Source organism: Molothrus aeneus, chromosome 3, assembly GCF_037042795.1.
Source record: "Molothrus aeneus isolate 106 chromosome 3, BPBGC_Maene_1.0, whole genome shotgun sequence".
In the NCBI taxonomy this organism is placed as follows: Eukaryota; Metazoa; Chordata; class Aves; order Passeriformes; family Icteridae; genus Molothrus; species Molothrus aeneus.
The window spans coordinates 51,424,668-51,439,270 of NC_089648.1; the positions used below are offsets into that span (position 1 = coordinate 51,424,668).

At 42.3% G+C, this 14,603-nt stretch overlaps 1 protein-coding gene across 1 annotated transcript in view; it reads left to right on the top strand.

Moving 5' to 3' along the window:
- The window catches only part of PHACTR2 (phosphatase and actin regulator 2), a 104,295-nt gene that overhangs the window by 505 nt on the left and 89,187 nt on the right, over nt 1-14,603 (top strand). The gene's annotated exons all lie outside the window — the stretch shown is intronic.

Consider the following 14,603-nt stretch of genomic DNA (forward strand, 5'->3'; position numbering starts at 1 on the left):
TTCCTGGAAATGTGAACCTAAACTGTAATGTAGGATCTGCCTTTTTAAGGTATTCAGTGTTATTTTGGAAGCTATATGCAGGAAATGTGGCAGGAAGGGAAAATGCGTTTACTTCAGAAAGAAATATCTCTCACAGTTTGATCTAGGTGTGGATAGGTAACTAATAAAGCTAACAAAAAGTAGATAATATTCAGCTCCCATCTGTCTTATTTTAAGCTGGCTCTGTTTTCTCTGAATAATGTCTTACTCTCTTTCATATGTGGTACATAAAATACGGAATATATTTGCACTTTTTATTTTCTTTGATGTTCCAACTTTAGATCATGCATTTTCATCCCAAATAATGCTCTTCACGGTTTCTAAGGAGGAGCACACATCATTACATCGGTGATGAAATGCATTATTTGCATTCCCCTTTTGCATTACCTTGTGTCATGAGGCAGAGAAAAAAGAGAGTTTTTTGGGACAGGTATTTTGCATGCTGCTTTTACTGCTATGAAACTTGAATATGTCAAGATCTCACAGATTTATTAGTACTAGTGTAATACATATTAAGAGACACAATCTGCAGTAGATTCAGTGTCCTTTGAAACCTGCTCAGCTCATCAGATTTGTCTAATGTTGACCTTAAAAGTGACAATCATCTCTACAGTGTCAAAGATTATTCTACAGTAGGTTTTGCTGATTTTTGAGAGGTTGTGGGTGGTTTGGTTTGATTTTTTTTTTAAATAGTAGAAGCAAAACTCTTGCTTATGTCTGCTAAGCTGTCCAGGTCATTCTCAGCTCACATGTATCATTATAAACTTCTGTGACAAACAGATAAAAGGGTCTTGCTGCCTTAATTTCTATAAATTCCAGGACCAAAAAAAAAAATCTAGAATTTAAAATGTAACATCATGGAAAATTACATTGCCAGCATATAAAAAAACCTGGCATGGTCCTAGTAAAATGTTCATTTCCGGAAATAAATAAGATTAGCAATACTCTTTGCACTTGGTGCTTTGGCTAGCTTTTAGGGAGCCTTAACATAATAAATGATAATGACTTGTGTTTGATATTGCATGACGAGGCAGAATTTTCTGCTGGAGGAGAAGGATTCCTGCTCTCTGACACAGAATGTCTGTGGGCAAGAGATACCCTGGAGGCAGAGCTGCTAATTCCTCCAGGTTTTTACACTCCTCACCATCAACAACTAACACTATTGAAGACTTGATGGAGATACCACTTTAATCCAGCTATAAGAATCTGTTCTGGAATGAGTCATATTTATTTAAAGGCCAGTTTTGGGGGGATGAAGAGGGAAGCTAGTGTCTGAAAACCATAGAAACAGATTTTCCTTTTTTTTTTTTTGGTTGATTGGGGTTTTTTGTTTAGCTTTTCTGTTGGTTTTTGGTTTTTGGTTTTTATCCTAAGGAAGAATCCAGTTTGGTTGCTATCTGAAAAAAGTTAAAATAAGTAAGACTTGATGCCTGCACAACTTACCAGCTATTCTCAACACTTCTTACAACATTAGTTTGCTGAATAACTCCAGATATTATTTTTCTCATGTGGAAACAGTGACTGATGCTTTCCTTTTGTAGAAAACAACCTACATACCATTAAAATTGGTTAAAATAATCCTTTCAGACAATAACTAAAATCCAGTTGTTAAAAAAAAAAAAAAGCCACGAACCAACCCAACAACAGATGAAACTAAGCCATATTGAAGACATCATGGCAGAGTTTAAGGCTGTGATCCAGTTTCTTCCATGGTTACCAGTGATATTCCTGCTGACTGTGGTCAGCTTGCTCCAAACCCCCAGAGGGCTTCAGCCCCACGTGCGGTATGGACACCCTCCCTTCTCCAGGCAGCTCTTCGAAGAGTCCTGCCACTTACATATTTTGAGTGGTATTGGGAATACATAATTTCCAAAGATCCCACAGGATGCTGGGTAAACACAGCCAGGTCTCAGGAATGTTTAGGGCTCATGATCCCTAACTGGGATGCCAGTGTGGGGACTGTGCAGCTGAATACCTCTGTATATCTGTCCTGTCCCTCAGACATCTGGAGGGACCGGAGAGCACCTTTGAAAACCCTTGTGGTGTCATCTGGGCACTTATGAGATCAGAGAGCAGCAGGATTATTTGCATGCCTAAGCCCAACTGCCTGATTAATTTGTTCTTCAGCAGTCTGCCAACTAAAATGTAAACACACTGATGTATATAAACTGGATACCTGCCCAAATTCTTCCTGGAGAGATGCTATTTCTGGCAATACAGAACTGCAGAATATTAGCAAAGCTGCGTGTTTTAGCTACTGAGTGTTAGAAATTTAGTATCAGTGTCAGTGAATCAGGCCTCTGTTATTAAACTCATCAAGCTGCTGAAGAGACTTTCAAAGTCAGACCATGGATAATTGTTGGGCAAAACTCCATCTTCTGCTCTGCACAACAGAAATATCTCTGTAATTCATCACTCTTCTCCTCTGCCATCATTAAAATTATTTTCTGGCCAAAACTGTCATTTAAAAAGATCAGTGTTGCTAATAAGTCACCTGCGTACATTTTTAGCTGTTATGGTTGATGCCATTTTGTGGGGTTTAGAAACAATGTTTTCATTTTAAAAGTCTTTTCCTTTAAGTGTTACATTGCTCTTATTTTTATTCTGTGTACTGAGACAACTCCACATAATTGTTGTCTCATGTGTTCTTTTAAAAGCCTTTCCTGGAATAACAATAAAATATTCATCCATCTGTGTAGGGCACAACAGGACAGTTCTAGTTGTATTTCTTGCCTATTTTGGCATCAGCTGTTTGTGACAGGCTGTCTGCAGGTATTCAGCTGCAAGGCTGCCTGCTGCTCTGGGCAGGGGAGGGCAGCCAGCAGCCTCCATTGGCAGATCCTGGGCTCCAGCTTTGCTGCACACATCGACTTTGGGCCAAACACATCAAGCCTGGAGACAGTAGTGATGTAACGAAACTAATTTTTAAAAAATAGGAAGGTTTGGAAATAACTTTAGGGGGGGAGCGGGAGGGGGGGGTGGGGAAGCAAGTATAAAACCAGCAAGAAACTTGGAGTATCAGGAAGAAAGAAGCTGTGGAAACAGAAGTGCTCCCAAGTGATGCATTTGGCGGGGGGGGGAATTTCCTTTAAGGAGTGAGATCAGCAACATCCCTTCCCCCAGAGCACCTAGTCAGCTCTGTCCTGCTCGGACAGGCATCTCACCTTAAAACAGACAAGTCTTGCACACTCATTCTTACCAAGAAGAATGCCAATGTGAGGTGCCAAAGGGCTGGGGGAGGCATCTCATGGGGGTGAATGGCACCGTAGTGAGATCCTGTGTCATGCATAGCATACCAGTAGTGAACAAAACCAGGAGGCCTTGTTTCATGTTTCTTGGGGATTTATATGACTTCTTTGCACTTGAAATATTATTTTAGAAGTAATGAGCTAGCTGTGGTTAATTGTTACCCTGAATTATGTAGGTTCTGCAGCTGTGTCTGCAGGCTATGCATTCAAGTAAAAACTGTTTTAAGGGGACTGGAGGTCTTCTCTGTTGTATGGTCCATCTCTGAGGAATATCCAGTAGCAACATCAAACTTTATATTTGAGCTATAGTGAAACTTGGAGCTTTCCACTGAGGTTAGACTTTAACTTGAAGCCTGAAATGCTGTGGGGTGGGGAGGATAGCAAGTGATCAGTTTAGCCTTCTGCACGACATCATGTATTCACAGGAAGGGTAAGAGACACAGGAAACCATTTGTGGATGGAAATCCCCTTGCTTTTGAAGTAAGTGGTCATTTTTTGTCTTTCTGTAAGTCAATAGGACATATTTAGCATATTTCAGTAAGACTGCTGGGATTGAGTGCTGGTTGAGGATTTGACCTTACAGACTCTTTGTTACATCTTACCTGTTATTTTGAGGCAAACAGGGTACATATTTCTAAAATACAGAGGAGAAAGAAAAACAGGCAGAAGAACAAAACTGGGAGGAGGATTTCAGCTTATGATCCTGATTTCTCATCAATTCATAGTGTTCAAAAACCTCTGATGTAGCTGAGCTGATCTGTGTGCAGAACTAGGCTAGATAACAATCTCAGTGAGTTGTAAGGTTCATTTGTTGCCCATAAAGGGCTATGAAATCCTTTGGCCATCTAAGGCTTAAGCTGTCTGAATTGTCCCTATGAATTAGGAAACCCATTAAACAAAACCACTTGTAATGGAGACGGCAGCAGTGTCACCACAGGTTTGTGAGCCCTTAGGACAATTCCCAGCTCCAGTGGCAAAACCAGTTACATCCTTTGGCAGCTGCTGTTTTGATCTTTGATGGTACCTGTCCATGTTCTCCCCAAGTGTGAAGGTGTTTTTAGAGGGGACAACAGCACCTCCTTTCTCTGTCCCACTTTTATGTAAATGGGGCTATCCATGCCATGTTTCTTTTATTGGTCCATTTGGCATGTTCTATAGATCACAAAATTGTCTGCTCATGAGCAATAAAATAAAAAGCAATAAGCAACTCCTTTATACTACATTGTGTATTCTAATTTGCCTCCTATTTTCACCCATGCCCCTGGCTGAAGTGAACACTCTAGCGTATCACAGGTCACTGTCTGCTAGAAAGTTGGATTTCTTCTTGTTGTAATTTTAGAATACTATTCATGGCTTATTACCCCTTTACCCAGGAGTTAGCACAGTGTGCTTATAAATCCATGACCTTGGAAAACATTTCTGTGAGGATTAAACTTCCTTGTGATGCTGCTGCTCCCTGTGTTAATTTCAAGTCTCTATACACATAGCGCATAGAATGACTACATAGGAACTTGCACTAGAGGTAGCCAAACATCATGCAGCACTAAAATGATGGAGCACCTTCTAATGTGGAGTTAGTCCACCCACCCTCCTTCAAAGGGCTTTCTTTAGCTAGAAATGCTGTGGTTCCACTGCGCTGACACACACTCATGATATTTTAAGCAATGATTCCAGTTGCTGCAGCGCTTCTTATGAAGAAGCAGCATGAACTCTAGCTCATTTGGAGAGATGGTATAACTCTGATTTTACTTACAAATAATTTATTATTCTTTTTTTCTGGTAAAAGCTGGCAAGCATCAAACCATCTGATTCTGAGTTCATGCCTTATGTTTACATCTGCTGGTTGTATGGCATTTTTGGCCTGCTGCCTTTCAGACCTCTGTTCTGCACTCTGGATCATCACTGCCACCCATGGTGAAGAAGCAAGTGCTGTGCACAGAAGTAGTAATCCAAGTTTGAGAGGCAGCACTTCTCTGTATGCTTCTAGCAAGGATGAAACCAAAATTCCAGGAGCCAATTATTTTGACAAGAAATCAGTCCAGACAAGAAAAGGTTGTGTTAAGAGGCACTGGCACAAATTGTTCCAAGAAAACCAGTCTGTGTTCCAGGGGCTTTGAACCCCAAAACTGACGGGGCTGGAAGAGAGTGACAAGGGGGAAAGCAAGATTGCATGATCAAAGAGCTGGTGGCTGATAATAAGGATCTTGTCTGCTGCCGTTTCACCATAATTCATTGTCTCTAACAGGGAGTCTTTCATGAAATGTGATACTTCATTGTGGGGTGACTCGCAGGGGTATTTCTATGGGCTCAAAAAGTAGACTGGATGGAATTTTACCAAAAAAATCCTCACTTTCTCTATTTTTCCCTCCCTTTGTCTCACTATTTAAGCCTTTTTTATATTTTCACATAAAACCTTTACGAGACTTCTTCCTGAGATATAATTGGAAAATGTAAGTAGCTTAGGACTATAAGAATACCCAGCAACCTACCTTCTCCCTAAAACTGCTGAGTTTGTGTCTAATCATTCTTGCTGGCAAGTGGGGCCAGGGTGAGCGTGAAGGTCCCCAGGCCAAAGTGAGTGTCCCCAACTGGTGCCCATGGAGAGGCACAGTGGGTGCTGGAGAAGACAGAGGGTGCTGGAGAAGACTGGGCAACTGGAATTGTTATCCTGCACCCACAGAGCTGTGTGTGCCTGACTCTGGGCACAGCTCCACACCAGAAGGGATGGCCTATTCGCTGCTGAAGATGCAGGAAGAAGGAAACAGCTGTTGTTATCTTATTGCAGGGGTTCCATACTGTTGTCTCATCATCACAAAAGTTTCACACCTTCTTGGTGTTTTCTTGTGGGCTACTTCTCAGAACACTGACTCTTCTTCTTCACAAAGCAGCCAACTGACTCCAGCTCCCTTCTCAACCAGCTACCCCACTCTTCTATAGCACTCTTCTTCTCATTGGTTACAGCTGTGGCCTGTTAAAAGTCAGGCCTATTCCTAATCTTTGATAATTGGCCCAGCTGCAACTCCTTAGAGGTAAGATTACTTTCTACACTATTTTTATTTTCTTATATTCTATCCCCCTACATAGCCACATCTATTTGAACAGATCTATCACCTTGACTGCAGATACTGGGAGACTGAGGCTGCTGGGGTTTGTATTGACACCTGTACAGAAGCATCCTCTCCAAACACCCTGGGGGCAGTGGTACCAGCACAAGAACTTCCTGCAAAGGAGACAAGAAGGGGTGACTTGTCTGCTTTCCTCCCAGAGGAGATAAACTTAGCCCAGGCTTGTCAGCAATGAGGTATTGAGTTGCTGGAAATATGTGAGTCAAATAGTGGACTTGAGTGAAGAATTGGGTCCCTCTTAACATCCAATTTTCAAAGAAAGCAAAAGTCTAGGAGAAAATGAATTGGCCAGGGCCAAATATTTGCTTAATTTTCTCTGCAGCACTTTTCCTGTAATGTAACTACCAGAGATTGCTTATTTTACAACTTATTGTATGGGAAATTCCCTTTAAATGTATTTCTGAAAAGCAACAGAATATTTCATGATAAAGTCAACCCTATGTCTCTGTAGAGAGGCAGGCACAGTGGGAGACAATCCCAGAAACAATTTTTTCACCCATGGCTTGACCATTGCTAGAAGGCATGCACAATGTAGTTCCAACAGAAATATGACAGCAGCTGGTACTTCTACAGGAGACAAAGTTGTGATCGATTCATCCTAGCTCCAGCTCCTGCTGACTCACAAATCCCTTCTGTCTTTCTCACTGGGACTTGGGTCAGTCCAAAAAACAAGGGGTATTTCATTATGGAGGCTTGCCTGGTAACCATGTGGAGAGATGAACTGAAAATATGGCGATCTCAGGCATAAAATTTGTGCTGCTGGGAGCTGTTTATTGACATTTAAATCATAGTTCAGCACGACTTTGTTATAGCCCTACTGTCAGGGAAAATGGTTTGTTGATGGAAGAAGCCTATGGAGTTCATGACTGTGATTTTATCACAAAAACAGGCTATATATTTTAGCTGCTTTTTTTGTAGCTGCAGTTGTTGTATGTCTCCTTTTTCTTCTCTTTTCTGTTTCTGTTTTTATTGTTTAATATTATTAAAATAACTAACATGACACATTATTCTGGTTTAATTTCAAGTGAAATTTGGCAACTTCTACTGGTGAGATAAGGTTTAATTGCACTTGGCATTTTAAAAAGAAATGCAAATGACAAAGATATTAAACTGACAAATTATGATAGCTCACATAACACTTTTTACAATGTTTTTTTCCATGCATTTTTAATACCCAGAATAGTCAGCCTTAATACTGCCATATTTACAATAAATCATTATTCTAATGGAGACATTTTGCTTTGTCAGGCAATACACAATCAGCAGTTTTCAATAAAGAATCTGAAAACTGTTCAACATTAATTCTGTGACACAAACTCATAAAAGCCAGACAATTTATAAATGGGGCCAATATGCTGCCCTTAAATTGGGATATTAAGGAATAATTAGAGCACAGTAAGGGCAGGTTGCCAAACGTAACTTTCAAATCCCCCAGTTTATGTCACTTAGCACAGTGATTGTAATGTATTATGTGCCTTCTGTAAAGCACAAACATGCATTTCCTACAAAACAGCTTAAGGCGCCCACGAGAGGTTGAAGTAGCTGTTTACTTTGGCATGAGTGGCTTCAAGAGGCATAAAGCACCACAGAATTTAGGAAGAACATGGCTTTGGGGTTAAAAGGGAAATGGGAAGCCATGGTAGAGTTTGCTTTTCTCAGTGTTTCTGCAAAACTCAGCAATGGGGTGTTTTGTTTGTTTGTTCTCTCCTTTGGTACCCTGCAAAGGCCACGTCTGCTCTGGGTGACAGGAGGTCCTTGAGGCAGCTCTGAGCACGTTGGTGTGGTGTGGTGCCAGCAGACATTAATCTGAGCCCCTAAAGAGCACAGCCATATCAGCACTGGGGGCCGGACCCCAGCTGGTGATCCAGCTGGGGTGAGGTGGGATGCAGGGTCTTATACCTGCACAGCAGCCCACTCAGGACTCAGCTGTTCTAGCTCTAACTCTAGCTCTAGTGGAGGATCTTTCACCACTGTGCTGTTAACTGATGCAGACAGGCCTCAGAACCTACCCCTGCCCATGGTTTTGGAGGTGCTATTCCCCCTGATGCTATTCCCACCTGTCTAATTTAGATGCTGGGGAAGGTTACACAGTGACATGTGATGGTATCTTGGCAGTTCTTGAGGTTAGATAGTCTAGGTAGTGGGGAAAAAATACTTTTTTTTAACCTACATGTGGGAGGTTCTAGGGCAAAAGTAAATGTGATAAAGTGTGGAGCAAGATTTTGACGTCCCTGAAGATGAACAATTTACTTTGCAACATCTGAGAGTGACGAGCAGTGCATTATATTATTATATTGTCCCCAAAATAATGTAATATCTATAAATTTTCCTTGTTTTAGCTGTGGGTGTTGTCACCCCAAGACAATTCTTTAACTCAAGCACTAGAGGAGATGCAGTAACTCTACACAAAGCTCTTCATTCTCACACAAGTTTCTGTCATGTTTGCAAACCCTCACGTTCTCTAAGTGCTGTGTAGATTCTCTTATACTGTGTCTCAGGAAGCCTGAGTGCAAAGAAGAGCAGGAAGATACAAAACTGGCAAAGTAGAGGTACTGCTCAGCACAATTAGAGTCTTATTTTGAGCTGCTGGAGGAGAAAGAGTAGAGCCAGTGCTATTTCCCAGGATGTTATCTTCTCCCAGGGAGGAATAAGAAGGATGATTGTGGGGTCCCCTTCCTCTCTCAGATGGTGGCCTGCCTCCTGCTTTACTCTGCGCTGCAGGTGAAGAAGCCAGTGATATGCCGCTTAAGCCAAGGGGGCAGTTTGTGCAGCTATGGTTTAAAAACACTTTTCTGAGGGTGGTGTTTCTCCACTGCCCTAGTAATGCTGTGTGTGCATCAGTGAAGCCTTGAAGTCTGCTTCTCCCTAGAGTCCCATTGCCTGTTGTGACAGAAATGCTGTTAGCTGCTTTGTGGAATGGCTTGCAAATCTGGGGACAAGATCGCCCTAAGTTCCCTCACCACTGCTTGCAACCAAAGCTAGACTTCTTTGGGGTTTTTTTTAACCAAAATTTTAAATTCTGAAGGCAAATTCAGTTTTTTCCCCCTGGTAGAGCAGACAGCTCTAACAGTGTGTAGAGTTTGTGTACATCTTTCAGGTGCAGATAGGGTGTGCATCCATTTCAAAGGAGCACTCTCAGGGTAAGCAAGGTGAAGGCAGGAGTCAAAATCCTTCCCAGATCAGCATTTAACTACACTTTAGTGTCATTATTGCCTCTTGCCATGATCTCCTTTTCCTCTGCTCTGCCTTTAAGCTTTTCCCCCAGGGCAATAAGTGCAACCTCATGCATTTGATCAGACTGCTAATGGAGAAGGGGGTTGCCACCATGACAGCTGATAAGTGCTTGCCTGAAAAAGCACCACAAATAAACTTCTCAGCACAGGGTGGATGGAGTTGTGTATCCTCAGGCTTTCCTTTTCTCTGCTTCTGGCACACCACACCAGTCTTTTACACCTTTGCCTCTTACAGCTTCTCAGGAAAGCACCCAAGAGCCCACAGGATGCAAAAGTGGTGATCTCACAGCAAAGAACCTATTGCCTGCTACTGTGTTGGATTGGTCCCCATAGCTACTGTGGTCCCCTTCACTTTCACCTTCTCATGCTGGTCTGCATGTTCTGTGTGAATCTGCATGATTGAGGTTTTAATTTTATTATTTTATTTTATTTTATTTTAATTTTTAAAATCTTTTTTTCCTTCTCCCCATTTTCACAGTCATAGTGTATTACGGGCAGAATAAAAAAGGGAAAAAAAAGTATTTTGAAGATATTAGTAGCTTGGCAACCATGAAGCTTTCCCGTGGCTTTGCAGAGGAATTTGGAGTGCTTATGTTCTGTACTTCCCTTTATCTTGCTCTGCACTGTGCACCAGAGCTCCAGTTCTGCAACTGATGCCATGAAAGTAGGTTGCTGTGCTCAAATCCAGGGTTTTTCTGAGTCTTCTGAGTCAGTTCAGTGTATGCATTGCTGATTTAGATTGCTGCCAACAGGGATCACCCACTGGCTGTCTCATACTATTTGGAGGGGGGAGTAGGGGAGATATTAGCTTGGTTTCTAGGAACAGAAACAAAATTGTAAGACAACACTTACCTGTATCAAACTTGGCTTCTTCTCAGCTAAGGGAAAAAGCAAAGAAAATTTTCACATGCCCCATGATTTGCCTGCTTGCCAACTCCCTGGTCACATTGTCTCGACCCAAATGTGAGAAACTGGAGATTCTTTACACAGGTATGAAAGGACTTCCCATAGCTGAGAAGCGGCCCCTAACCTATTTCAGCTTTTGCTCTGTCAAAGGTGACTAGTCCAAGACATTTACCATTCTTAAGCATATGAACATTTCCACTTTGCTCCCAATATTTTCCTCCTATTTCATGGTACTAAATCAAATTCCATTATGTGTTCATTTATAGAACAAGCTGTGTTCTCATGATATTTATGGATGGCTGCATCACGTGCTCTATGCAGGTCAAGAGACATTGCAAACACAAAGGAACAAAGATGATTCCCAAGCACACCAATGCACTCCTCAGTATGTGCAGGACTGACTTGCATGGGTGAAGCCCCTGCCTGGACCCTGTAGAGAGTTTGCAGTGCTTGGAGGCTCTCAGAGATGGAATGCTGGGCTGGGTGCCTCTTTCCTGTGTGTGTAGGAGGGGTGCAAGTATGGCAGGGAAGCAGGGAGCTCCCAGCCTGCTGCAATATGTGTCAGTCTGTAATAGTGGTGAGTAGGGAGAGTGATGCAAAAGAGCTGCAAACAGCTGGCTACACAAAGGCACAGAGCTGACATTCACTTTGTAGCCCAGAGATGGAGCTGGCATGGCTTTCTGGCCTTCTGTTTGTGGTCTGGGAAACCAATGAGTTGCCTGGGCTCAGGAACATTCTAAAGTTAACCAGGTAAGGTTGACAATGTATCCCCTTGGTCTCCCTTGTGAGAGAACTGCATGCTCTTGAAGAAATTATTATAAATTTGCCTTGCAACAATTTTTAAGGAGAGTAAATGAGGTAGACTCATAAGCATTAGCTAGTGAGCTTGACATCAGTCCCAGGCAAAAATGTGAAACAGATGATACAGAGACTGAGCCAGAAAGAATTAAGAGATTGAATACAAATAATTTCAATTAACATGGGTTGGAGGAAAAACAAGTTTGAGGGAAATATTTCATACATCTATCTTGCTGCACAAGAAGATGTTTGCCTCAGTTCTGATTTGTAGAACCTAAAATGATGCAAAACCTATACACTATGTATCAAATGGGTTCTTCTGTACCCAAATGCCAGGTTTCAAAATACAAGTGCATTTTGGGAATTGTTTTCACTCATCAGGTGTGATTCAGGAGGTATCCAGCAAGAGCTGGTCCTTTGCATCAGAGCTGTATGCTGCTACTGGCACTGACTAGCAAGGAAATACAAAATTATGTTTAGGTAAGACACAAAGGCATTCAGTATGGACAAAAGAAAGGCCATATAATCAGGGACAAGACTAATTAGATCATAGTTACATATTGGGAGGCTCAATGTTGAGAGGCAGTGATTTGCAAAAATACTTGCATAATAACATTATGCTGGAGGCACACGTGCAGCTGATGAGCCCTGTCTTAGAGAGCTGAGACACTCCTCACATGTATTTGCAGCACTGAAAGGTGCTGTCTTGCTCTAGTTGGAGCACTGGAGTGACTGCTTCTGGGATGCTGAGTAATCTTTGGTGTCCAGTGTCTTCCTTGAAACACAAAAATCTGAGGAGGGTCAGGAAGTCTTGCAACAATGCAATCTGAGCTACTGTGAAAGAAATTTTTTAAATTCTGAATCTCCTTTGCACCTAGCCCTAAAATCCCTTTGCAGCTTTCTAACTGTAATAATCCTACACATTGTTCCATGACTTCTTACTGGACAATACTAATTCAGATCTCTTAGTTCCCATTTATGAACAAATATCACAAAGATCTCTCTGTAGAGACATATTGTTGGCAACAACAATAAATGTCTACTTTAACATGTCTGTGTGTATCTATATAAGATTAAAATAGTGGTCACTGGTGATGCTGATTCTATTTCAAATTAGAAAAAGGAAGGTGATTAGTAAGTAGCACAAGTAAAAAACAATACTGCACAGCTTACATCAGATAGACTGCTAAGAAGGCTGGAAATGAGGGGTCCCAGGTGTTAGAAAGCCTCCAGCAGGGTGCTTCCTAATCAACACTTAGAATTTCTCCTTCCAGTTTTAATAAAGTTGTTTCCCCTGGATCTTGCTGCTTCTGCCTTAATTGCCACCTGTCGGACACAACAGAATGGCATCGCTGGCACACACGAGCCTGGGCTGTCCTGCCTTCCCAGCACCAGAAAAGCTTGCTGAAATGATGCCCATTGTACTGCTTTTCAGTGCACAGGTAGCTAAATGCAAGAAGTTTAATTCTTTCTCATCACCCCAGAGCCAGCCTGAGCCAGAGATCCTGTACAAAGCATACACTCATGTTCATTTCAAGGGGTAACTGCTCACAAGAGGGGCAGGTGGGGGTAAGGCAGAACCAGTTCAGTCCCTTATATCCACTCACACCAATGGAGGGGCAGATTCTGGCATTATCTCAGCAGCTCTGAAAGCAGGCATCCTCCCTGCTTCTCAGTGTGGCTGTCAGCCTGGCAATGTAGCTGGAACTCTCACACAGCTGCATAGAAGCCATGGTTAAACACTGCCTGGGTGTTACAATTAGCAGGAAGGTTTCACTGGCTAAACCTGACTTCTAGGTCACTGGTGCTGCTCTTCAAACTGCAAGGCAACACTTTCCAGTCAATTCCATTGCTTTGTGCAGGTGCTGTGGCTTTCTCTTGGGTACTCCAGAGAGAGGTTGTTTTCTTATATATTTTTTTAAATCAAATCATTTAAATCCTGAGTTTTTGGTGTCATTCTTTGTGTGGCAGCTAAGAATCCTACACCACAGGGCACCCCTGCCAGAAGAGGCCTTCAGAGACAAAAGAGCTGGAAGCAGCAGGGTGGATTGTGGTGAGGGTGAACGCTGTTGTTGGAGCACACAGGCAGTGTCTGCAAACTGCACAGTGCCTAAAATAACAAGCAGCTCATTTTGCCTTAAATAGACTATGTATATGATAATACAGCCTGCTGATCAGGGCCCTCATCTGCCCTTCTCTGCACCTACTTAAAATGCAGAAGTTTTGTTGTCGTTGTTGTTTTGTTGGGTTTCTTTTTGTTTTGGTTTGTTTGGTTTGGGTTTTTTGTTTGCTGTTTTGTTGATTTTTTTGAGGTTTTTTTTTTGGAAGGAGAACTAGAAACAAGAGCCTAGCCCTATGCCACTATGCTAACAGTACTTTATTCTCCATGCAGAAACATGACCAGTATTGCCCCCTAATCCCAGCTGGTAGGATAAAAGTCCTGAAATACTGGTACTATACCAGCAAAAAGATCAGGTTATTTCTGTCACTGGAAAGTCAGAGAAGCAGGAATTAATCCCTTCAAGCAGAAAACAATATTGAGTCAAGAACCACCCCCTAAACTGTTCTGTGTCCTGCCCAAGCTATTGCATGGATGGACAGAAAGAGTCTTTCCATCTAAATGCTGGTATTGTGTGGGATTTAGGCTGGAAATAGAGTTCTTGTAACACAGATGACAGACAGCCTCACTACCCAGCACTGTGATATCTAAGCTCATCTCTTAGGAATGGAGATCCTAGAAGAAAGGAGAAGCTTTTTCCCTAAACATGCCTTCTTTGGACCACCCCAGGTCATTTGAAAAGGCTCCTCAACAAGCAGAGTCTTCAGGACTCCCTGGGGCTCTTCAAAAGGGACTGGGCACTATTTCTCCACCAGTGTGAGTGCTAGCAGGGCATTGCTGGGGTGGTACTCCCAGGGGGATGTTTAGCTGCCAGGGAGGAAAGCTCCAGTGTACAGGTCATTCTGGTGCCTGTGTGGCTGGGCAGCAATGAAGGAGGGGGTTGAGGACTGTGGAGCTGAGAGATCAAAGCAAATTTCATTTAAAGGAAATAATTTCTCACAAAGCTATGTCTATATTATGCCTGTTGCAGATCTGTTTGCTGGATACTGTAGGGTACTCAAATATTGCAGTGAGGAGGAGCCTGAGGTTTGCTTTATGCCATAGCTGGTTACCTCTCACTGAGCACTCTGGTCCAGCTACTCTGTGTTTTCAGGATAAATGTGCTCTTCTACTCTCCTGGGAGGCAGAAGAGACT